Source organism: Macaca thibetana, chromosome 19 (genome assembly GCF_024542745.1).
Source record: "Macaca thibetana thibetana isolate TM-01 chromosome 19, ASM2454274v1, whole genome shotgun sequence".
NCBI lineage: Eukaryota > Metazoa > Chordata > Mammalia > Primates > Cercopithecidae > Macaca > Macaca thibetana.
The window spans coordinates 38,239,897-38,249,209 of NC_065596.1; positions in this window are offsets into that span (position 1 = coordinate 38,239,897).

Sequence of the window (9,313 nt, forward strand, 5' to 3'; positions counted from 1 at the left end):
TACGGAAGCACCACCTTTCGGAGGCCTCATTGGCTGAAGGTCGCCGTCGCCCAACGCAGGCCATTCTGGGTAATGTTGTAGGCACTGCGGGAGAGTGAGGGTCGCCTCCACCTCCTTCCGGAAGTAAAGGCCAAACCTCTGTAGGGGGCGCTGGGAAATGGACACTCCGGATGGGGCGGAGGCGGGGCTTCGCTCTTTCTTAAAGGAGACGTATGCAGGTTTCTACCGATTGCTGTCTGAAAGTGTTTGTTTGAAGACGTGTCATTTCATGTGTTCCCAGAGGCACATATCCAAATGCACATATTATTACATACAGTCAATCAGTCACAAAATATATCCACTGGAAGAGAAAGCAAATAAAAATGACTATGTTGCGGCCGGGCGCGGTGGCTCAGGCCTGTAATCCCAGCACTTCGGGGGGCCGAGGCGGGCGGATCACGAGGTCAGGATATCGAGACCATCCTGCCTAACACAGCGAAACGCCGTCTCTAAAATACAAAAAATACCAAAAAAAAAAAAAAAAAAAATTAGCTGGGTGTGGTGGCGGGCGCCTGTAGTCCCAGCTACTCCGGAGGCTGAGGCAGGAGAATGGTGTGAACCTGGGAGGGGGAGCTTGCAGTAAGCTGAGATCGCGCCACCGCACTCCAGCCTGGGGGACAGAGGGAGGCTCTGTCTCAAAAAAGAAAAAAAAAAAAAAAGAAAATAATGTTGTAATTCAAACGCATGCACTCAAGCCCTGGAGTCAGTTTTCTCAGTCTCTATATGTTTGATTAGGGACAAGAAAAAAAAACACTTCACACAGGTTCATGACAAAGAGGGTGAAGGTGGGATACGGAAGCACCCTGTAGCAGCAGGACATAAGCAGATCCCTGTCTCCCGGCCCCACAGAAAATAACTCTCATGCGTGTATAGTTAAACATTGTGTCCAATTTACTAAGCAACACTTGTATGCATCTAATCTCACTTTCTCTACGTCTTTTTATTCACTTCCTTTTAATAATTTGACATCAAGCTCAGAAAGAGAACAACAAAAGGAATGCTATTTTGAAAAGGCACGATGGCGAGCCAGAGCATTCACAGGTGGAACAAAGGGTGCTCTGAATCTCAAATGTAGGGAGTATCTTAAATTCAACATCTCTTCTCATCGCTGAAATGATTATCTTTGCCCCCATTAGTTTCGCTCTTGTTGCCCAGACTGGAGTGCAATGGTGCGATCTTGGCTCACGGTAACCTCTGTCTCCCGCGTTCAAGCGATTCTCCTGCCTCAGCTTCCCAAGAAGCTGGAATTACAGGCGCCCGCCACCATGCCCGGCTAATTTTTTTTTTTTTTTTTTTTTTTTTTTTTTTTTTGTATTTGTATTTTTAGTAGAGACGGAGTTTCACCATATTGGCCAGGCTGGTCTCGAACTCCTGACCTCAGGTGATCCACCCGCCTCGGCCTCCCAAAGTGCTGGGATTACAGGCGTGAGTCACTGCGCCCGGCACTTTGCCCCCATTATTATAGGGCTGTTATGCTTAAAAAATTGATATGATCTCAGGAAAAGAATTGTAAAATACAAATTACAGAAAGCTACTAATAATGGGTGTCGATTCGCCAGCCAGAAACCTCTGTGGTCGCGCCTCTGCTTGAGTTTTGCTCACACCCGCTGGGCTCGTTCCACCCACTCGGCCCAGTAGGCTGCATCTGGATCCCACAGCTACCAAGGGTGAGCCAGGCGCGGAGCCGCAAGGGGTGTGTGAAGGAGCAAGTGAAGGGTTCGGCCACTGCACACAGCCAGGCACGCTGGCTGCTGCGGTGGGGCGGGCAGCTCCAGGCGCTGGCACAGGCGCCGGCTCCTTGTAAGGCTGCGGCTGGACCCGACATACTGCAGGCGGCTTCTGCTGCAGGCACCAGCATCCAGACGAGAGAAAAGTGGTGGCGCTGGAAAGCTCGGAGACACCATGAACAGCAGAGCCCCAAAGAGGGTGTTGCAGCGTGTCACAGCCCTGGCTCCGGAGTCTCGAGTCTGGGCTCCCGGAAGAGCCAAAGCTCTTCTCTCCTTCCCGTCGCCTGCGGCCTGGCAAGCGGGGAGGTGTGTTTTGGGAGGGGTGTGTTTTCAGCTTGTTTGTGATGTATCTTTTAGTCCCGCCGCCCTGCTCTGGCCGGCTGCTGCTTCCCGTCGTCCGGGGCAGCCACCCAGTGCTGGCTGAGGGCAGAAGGGCTACAGTGTTACAGCTCTGGCTCGGGGAATCCCAAAGTCTGTGCCCCCAGAAGAGTCGCCATTTTTCACTCATGCAGCCCAGGAACATGGCTACTCAGCCAGGAATGTGTTACAGCCCCTTTCTCTCCTGCTGTTCGTTGGGTGCTAAGTTCTTGTCCCCCAAGTTCTTATCCCACGTCCAGAAAGAATGAGGTTATGCAGACAACTGGATGGTGAGCAAGGCAGAGAAGGGCTTTACTGGACGACCCAACAGCCCTCAGTGGAGAGGAAACCTGAAGTGAGTGGCTTACACCTGCAAAGAAAGAGTCTCCAGAGTCTGAGTCTGGCTCAGTCTAGGGTTTTTTATGGGCTCAGAATGGAGACAGTGTGTACTGATTGGTCCATGGGTGGGAGGAAGTGCATGCTGATTGGCCCACAGTCAGCCATGGGCAGGCCTGGGAAAAGCACCATCCCATTGGCCGAAAGGCATCAAGGAACTTCTCTCTGTGGATCACAGACTCCACCTGGAACTGGCAGCGTGGCTTCCAGGCTTCAGACCATCCGTGGCTTGAAGGTGGAGTTTCACAGAAAACCCACCCCTTCCCACCTAGGAACCTGTCTGCCTCTCATGGCCATCAACATGCTGTCCATGACGCCCAGGCTGTCCATGCTGAAGGTCGCCTGCAGGCCCGCCCCGAGCCACCCTCAGTGCCCCCGGCCTCCTTCCCCTGTCCTTGGTGCCCAAAGTGTCAGCCTCAGAAGCAGTTTTTTTTTTTTTTTTTTTTTTCTTTTTTTTTTTTTTGAGACGGAGTCTCACGCTGCTGTCCAGGCTGGAGTGCAGTGGCGCGATCTCGGCTCACTGCAAGCTCCGCCTCCCGGGTTCCCGCCATTCTCCTGCCTCAGCCTCCTGAGTAGCTGGGACTACAGGCGCCCGCCACCGCGCCCGGCTAATTTTTTGTATTTTTAGTAGAGACGGGGTTTCACTGTGGTCTCGATCTCCTCACCTTGTGATCCGCCCGCCTCGGCCTCCCAAAGTGCTGGGATTACAGGCTTGAGCCACCGCGCCCGGCCCTCAGAAGCAGTTTCTGGAGCAGGTCGAAGTGGTGGGGGGCTGGCATGTCATCACTGCCCCGAGTGCACACACATTTGGCCGGGTCGTGATAGCTCCCAGGCTTGGCTATCTTGACACGTCCACAACTTTGCTCTGCCATGGAGCAGGTGCGAGAGTGGGGAGAGGCCAGGGAGTGGGAGCGGGCACTTTTGGGCCTGTGAAGAAAGGGTGCGTCCCAGGTCCCCAAGAGTGCAGGGACGCCCTGTCTGGAGCCGCGACTAGGTGGCTGCAGCTGCGCCTGGAAGCACAGGGCTCCCGTCCTGACAACTCAGTACGGCTCGGGGCTGGGATCCCACTGGGATCACCTGTTTCCAGCCCCCATGGGCTCCACGGACCATGCAGCCCTGGCTGTGCCTCCCCATTTGCAGCGGGCATCATCACAGCGGCCCCTCCAGATCAGCCACTGCTACCATTATAATGACTATGTGGTCATTCAAAAATGGTGGCAGAATCGTGTTTGGGAAGTATCAGCTGGTGAAAAAAGTGAAGGTCTCACAGAACTCTTTTGGTTTGGTTTGGTTTGGTTTGTTATTGTTTTTTTGCTTTTTTTTTTTCTTTTTTTTTTTTTTGAGACGGAGTTTTGCTCAAAACAGAGTTTTTGAGTCCAAGGATGTGAACTTGGACTGGGAGGTGTGCAGGAGGGGTGCTGAGTACTAGGTCTGCATGTCTTGTTCTGGTGGATGTCTCAAGCCATGGTCCACCTGGAGTGTGGGCTAGCTGCATTTCAATAATGGCCCGGTGGTTGACTAACTGCCTTGAAGTAATCTCTGAAATTTCACAGATAGGTCCATATGCCTACCAAGTCTGTCTCAAGATTATCCCCAGGAACTTCTGAGTAAGCACATAATTAGATACTAGCATACAATTGGACAAATGTGCATGGTCTAAGGGAGTGTATGGTGAGAAGTGGTGGACATGGTGTTTCAAAGAAAGTACATTTCAAGGCTGTATTTTAAGATTAACAAGAAGAAAAGATTCTGTGGTAAGGTTCAAGGTTATATCGCAAGACTAGGGAAAAATTAGAAAAAGGAAAAAAAATTTTAAAGTGCATTTTCAGGCTAGACTGTTCAGTTACAAAACTAGTTTTAGAGTTGCAGTGTGTCCTTTCAGTAGCCATGAAATAAAACTTGTTTCAGGCCGGGCGCGGTGGCTCAAGCCTGTAATCCCAGCACTTTGGGAGGCCGAGACGGGCGGATCACGAGGTCAGGAGATGGAGACCATCCTGGCTAACACAATGAAACCCCGTCTCTACTAAAAATACAAAAAAATTAGCCGGGCGAGGTGGCGGGCGCCTGTAGTCCCAGCTACTCGGGAGGCTGAGGCAGGAGAATGGCGTAAACCCGGGAGGCGGAGCTTGCAGTGAGCCGAGATAGCGCCACTGCACTCCAGCCTGGGCGACAGAGCGAGACTCCGTCTCAAAAAAAAAAAAAAAAAAAAAAAAAAAAAAAAACAAAAAAAAACAAAAAAAACTTGTTTCAGGTTACAGCAGGGAGTTTCAGCAGCCAGGCTTCCAGAGAATTACATTCTTGGATCAGTGTTACATGCCCTGAATGCTTTTCTTCCCACAGCTGTTTCAACTCTGTTTTAGGTGGGTATGACAAGAAGGACCCAATTCATATGATCAACTTTTGCACAATTAACAGGGATCCCTTCTAAATCTGCTAAATCTGCAGGATTTTTGAGCTGCAACTGGGGGAAAAAACGCACCAAATCTCAAATCAACACGTTTGTTTTCCTAATACAAAATAAAATGTTGTTTTCTATTATATATGTACTATCATAAAGTAGGATGTGAAAAATCTTTGTCAGAGACATGGAGGACATTTCCATGTGTATTAAAAAGCAAAGAAGCCATTCTGAAAAGGCTACACAGTGTGATTCCAGCTCTATGACCTTCTTTTCTTTTCTTTTTCTTTTTTTTTTTTTTTTTTGAGACAAGGTCTCACTCTGTCACCCAGGCTGGAGTGCAGTGGTGCAGTCACGGCTCAGTACAACCTCAACCACCTGAGCTCAAGCAATCCTTCCATCTCAGCCTCCAGAGTAGCTGGGACTACAGGTGCACACTATACCTGGCTAAGTTTTGTATTTTTTTGTAGAGATGGGGGTCTCACTATGTTGCCCAGGCTGGTCTCGAACTCCTGAGTTCAAGTGATCTGCCTGCTTCAGACTCCCAAAGTGCTGGGATTACAGGTGTGACCCACTGCACCTCGCCATTTCCCTTATTTATATTTATAGCTCACACTTCCCCAGATGGGATCCATTTGCTGTGTCAGCCTGTCCAGCTGGTTGTGTAATCGGCCTTTCAGACGAGACTTGTCCAAAAGTTATCCCAAACCCCTGCTCCCGGATCTGCAGCCCCAGAGTCACCCCCTCAGCAGTGGCAGCTCAGACCTTCTGGTTCCTCAGTAGACAACCCAATAATCATGCTTCACTCCTTTCCTGCCCACGTGGAGCCTGTGAGCAAGTTGTCTTCTGCTTTCCAGGGACAAGAATCTAATATTTTTCCGCACTGCATGTGTTAACAACATTGATCCAGCTAGAGTCTTTTTTGACTCACGGAGGCCTCATGTGCAATCTTTCAGCAAAGCTTGTCCTAGACTCAAAATTCAACCAGAATGGAATTGGTTGTCATCAATACATACGTGATAGCCATGGACCACACTACCATCATCTCACACCTGCTTTCTTACAATTGTCTCTAAATGGTCTTCCTCTTCCATTCCTCATTCACCATTGTCTATTCTCCAAGCACAAGCCAGAAGGACGTGTTTCAATCCCCAGTCCAGTCTGGTCACTTCCCTTTCCAAACTCTCCAGTGCCTTCTCCTCCCTGAGTTAAGCCTTAGCTCTCACAGTGGCTTCCATGACCCTACAAGGCTTTGTCTGGACCCAACACTCAATTTTTGTTCTCCTAGAACTTCATACCCATCTCACCACTTGGGCCACAATGGCACCATAATGTTTCCATTATATCTTGAATAGGGGCTGGGTAAAATGAGACAGACCTGCTGGGCTGCGTTCCCAGGAGGTTAGGCATTCCATGTCACCAGAAGTTGTTAGTTAAGGGAACAGGTTAATCATGTTTTCCAGACAGACTCAGGACTTAACCAACCCAGAAATTAATGGACCCAGGAAATGTCCTGATGTCTCAATATCTTAAGAACAAAAGCATTTTTTTTTTTTTTTTTGAGATGGAGTCTCGCTTTGTCGCCCAGGCTGGAGTGCAGTGGCGGGATCTCAGCTCACTGCAAGCTCCGCCTCCCGGGTTTATGCCATTCTCCTGCCTCAGCCTCCCGAGTAGCTGGGACTACAGGCGCCCGCCACCTCGCCCGGCTAGTTTTTTGTATTTTTAGTAGAGACAGGGTTTCACCATATTAGCCAGGATGGTCTCGATCTCCTGACCTCGTGATCCGCCCGTCTCGGCCTCCCAAAGTGCTGGGATTACAGGCTTGAGCCACCGCGCCCGGCCAGCATTCTTAGTTTAAGAATAAGTTTCACTTTAGGCTGGACGTGGTGGTTCACGCCTGTAATCGCAGCACTTTGGCAGGCCAAGGCAGGTGGATCACGAGGTCAACACATCAAGACCATCCTGGCCAACATGGTGAAACCCCCTCACTACTAAAAATACAAAAAATTAGTTGGGCGTGGTGGCGCATGCCTGTAGTCCCAGCTACTTGGGAGGCTGAGCCAAGAAGATCGCTTGAACCCAGGAGATGGAGGTTGCAGTGAGCCGAGATCACACCACTGCACTCCAGCCTGGTGACAGAGCAAGACTCCATCTCAAAAAAAAAAAAAAAAAAAAAAAAAAAGAAAGAAAAGAAGTAAAGAAGTTTCATTTTAATATTAATAATAGAGATTGTTGTGGAAGACAGTAGTTACACAACGATTAACAATCCTTTGTCAGGAACTCTTGTGGTAGAGCATACCTCCCGTATGATCTTTTACTTTGTTGTCTTATATATAAACAAGCACCGCACCTAAGGTGGGCATGTTCCTCCTCTTTTTTTTTTTTTTTTTTTGAGACGGAGTCTCGCTCTGCCGCCCAGGCTGGAGTGCAGTGGCCGGATCTCAGCTCACTGCAAGCTCCGCCTCCCGGGTTCCCGCCATTCTCCTGCCTCAGCCTCCCGAGTAGTTGGGACTACAGGTGCCCGCCACCTCGCCCGGCTAGTTTTTTGTATTTTTTTTAGTAGAGACGGGGTTTCACCGTGTTAGCCAGGATGGTCTCGATCTCCTGACCTCGTGATCCGCCCGTCTCGGCCTCCCAAAGTGCTGGGATTACAGGCTTGAGCCACCGCGCCCGGCCATGTTCCTCCTCTTACTTCTGGGAATGCCCTGCTCTGTCTGAAGTAGCCATCCTTTGATTCCTTTACTTTCTCAATAAATTTACTTTCACTTTACACTGTGGACTTGCTCTGAATTATTTCTTTTTTTTTTTTTTTTTTTTTTTTTTTTGAGACGGAGTCTCACTCTGTCACCCAGGCTGGAGTGCAGTGGCCGGATCTCAGCTCACTGCAAGCTCCGCCTCCCGGGTTCACGCCATTCTCCGGCCTCAGCCTCCCGAGTAGCTGGGACTACAGGCGCCCGCCACCTCGCCCGGCTAGTTTTTTGTATTTCTTAATAGAGACGGGGTTTCACCGTGTTAGCCAGGATGGTTTCGATCTCCTGACCTCGTGATCCGCCCGTCTCGGCCTCCCAAAGTGCTGGGATTACAGGCTTGAGCCACCGCGCCCGGCCCTGAATTATTTCTTGAATGAGATCCAAGAACCCCGTCTTGGGGCCTGGATCAGGACCCTTTTCCGGTAACAACTTCAGATATCTCTGCCCCAACTGTTTTCCTCTCAAATAGCTGCGTGGAGTGTTTGCTACCTGCTCCTTTCAAGTCACTGGCTAAATGTCATTTTACTATAGCCCTTTCAGATTCCCCTGTATTGGTCCGTCCTCACTCTGCTAATACATACCCAAGACTGCGGTAATTTATAAAGGAAAGAGGTTTAATTGGAAGGTGGAAACAACACAAATTTCCATTAACCAATAAGTGGATAAGCAAAATGTGATCTATCTGTACAATTAAATATTTTTCAGCAACAGAAAAGAATGAAGTCACTCTGAGAGGCCGAGGTGGGAGGATCACGAGGTCAAGGGATTGAGGCCATCCTGGACAACATGGTGAAACCCTATCTCTACTAAAAATACAAAAATTAGCCAGGCGTGGTGGCGGGCGCCTGTAATCCCAGCTACTCACAAGACTGAGGCAGGAGAATGGCTTGAACCCAGGAGGCGGAGGTTGCAGTGAGCCGAGATCGCACTACTGCACTCCAGTCAGGGCGACAGAGCAAGACTCCATCTTAAAAAAAAAAAAAAAAAAAGAACATTAGTGTACAGGTTTTTGTGTGTACATGTGTTTTCAATTCCCTTGCATGTATACCTAGGAGTGGAATTGCTGGGTCGTAAGTAACTCTGTGTTTAACTTTCTGAGGAACCGTCAGATTGTTTTCCAAAGCAGCTGCACCATTTCACTCAATCTTGCCTCTTTGCATTCCCACAGCCCTTGGTGTCCACTTGCTACCTCTGGCTGTGTTTCTTAGCTCCTTGCCTGTGGGCCTGTTTCCCTTGAGAGAGCTGGAACCTGACAGCGATGAGCATACATTTCCTTTTTTTGTGGAGACGGGGCCTCACTATGTTGTCCAGGCTGCTCTTGAACTCCTGGACTCAAGCAATCTGCCTGCCTCATGCTCCCGAAGTGTTGGGATTGCAGGCATGAGCCATCATGACTGGCCTGGATGAGTGTGTTTTATTTACTTATTAATTTAATTTATTTATTTATTTATTTTTGAGACACGATCTTGCTCTGTCAACCAGGCTGGAGTGCAGTGGTGCAATCTCGGCTCACTGCAACCTCCGCCTCCCGGGTTCAAGCGATTCTCCTGCCTCAGCCTTCTGAATAGCTGGGATTACAGGCGCGCACCACCAGGCCCGATTAACGACTATGTTTTAATCCGGTGTCATATTTATTTTGACATCCT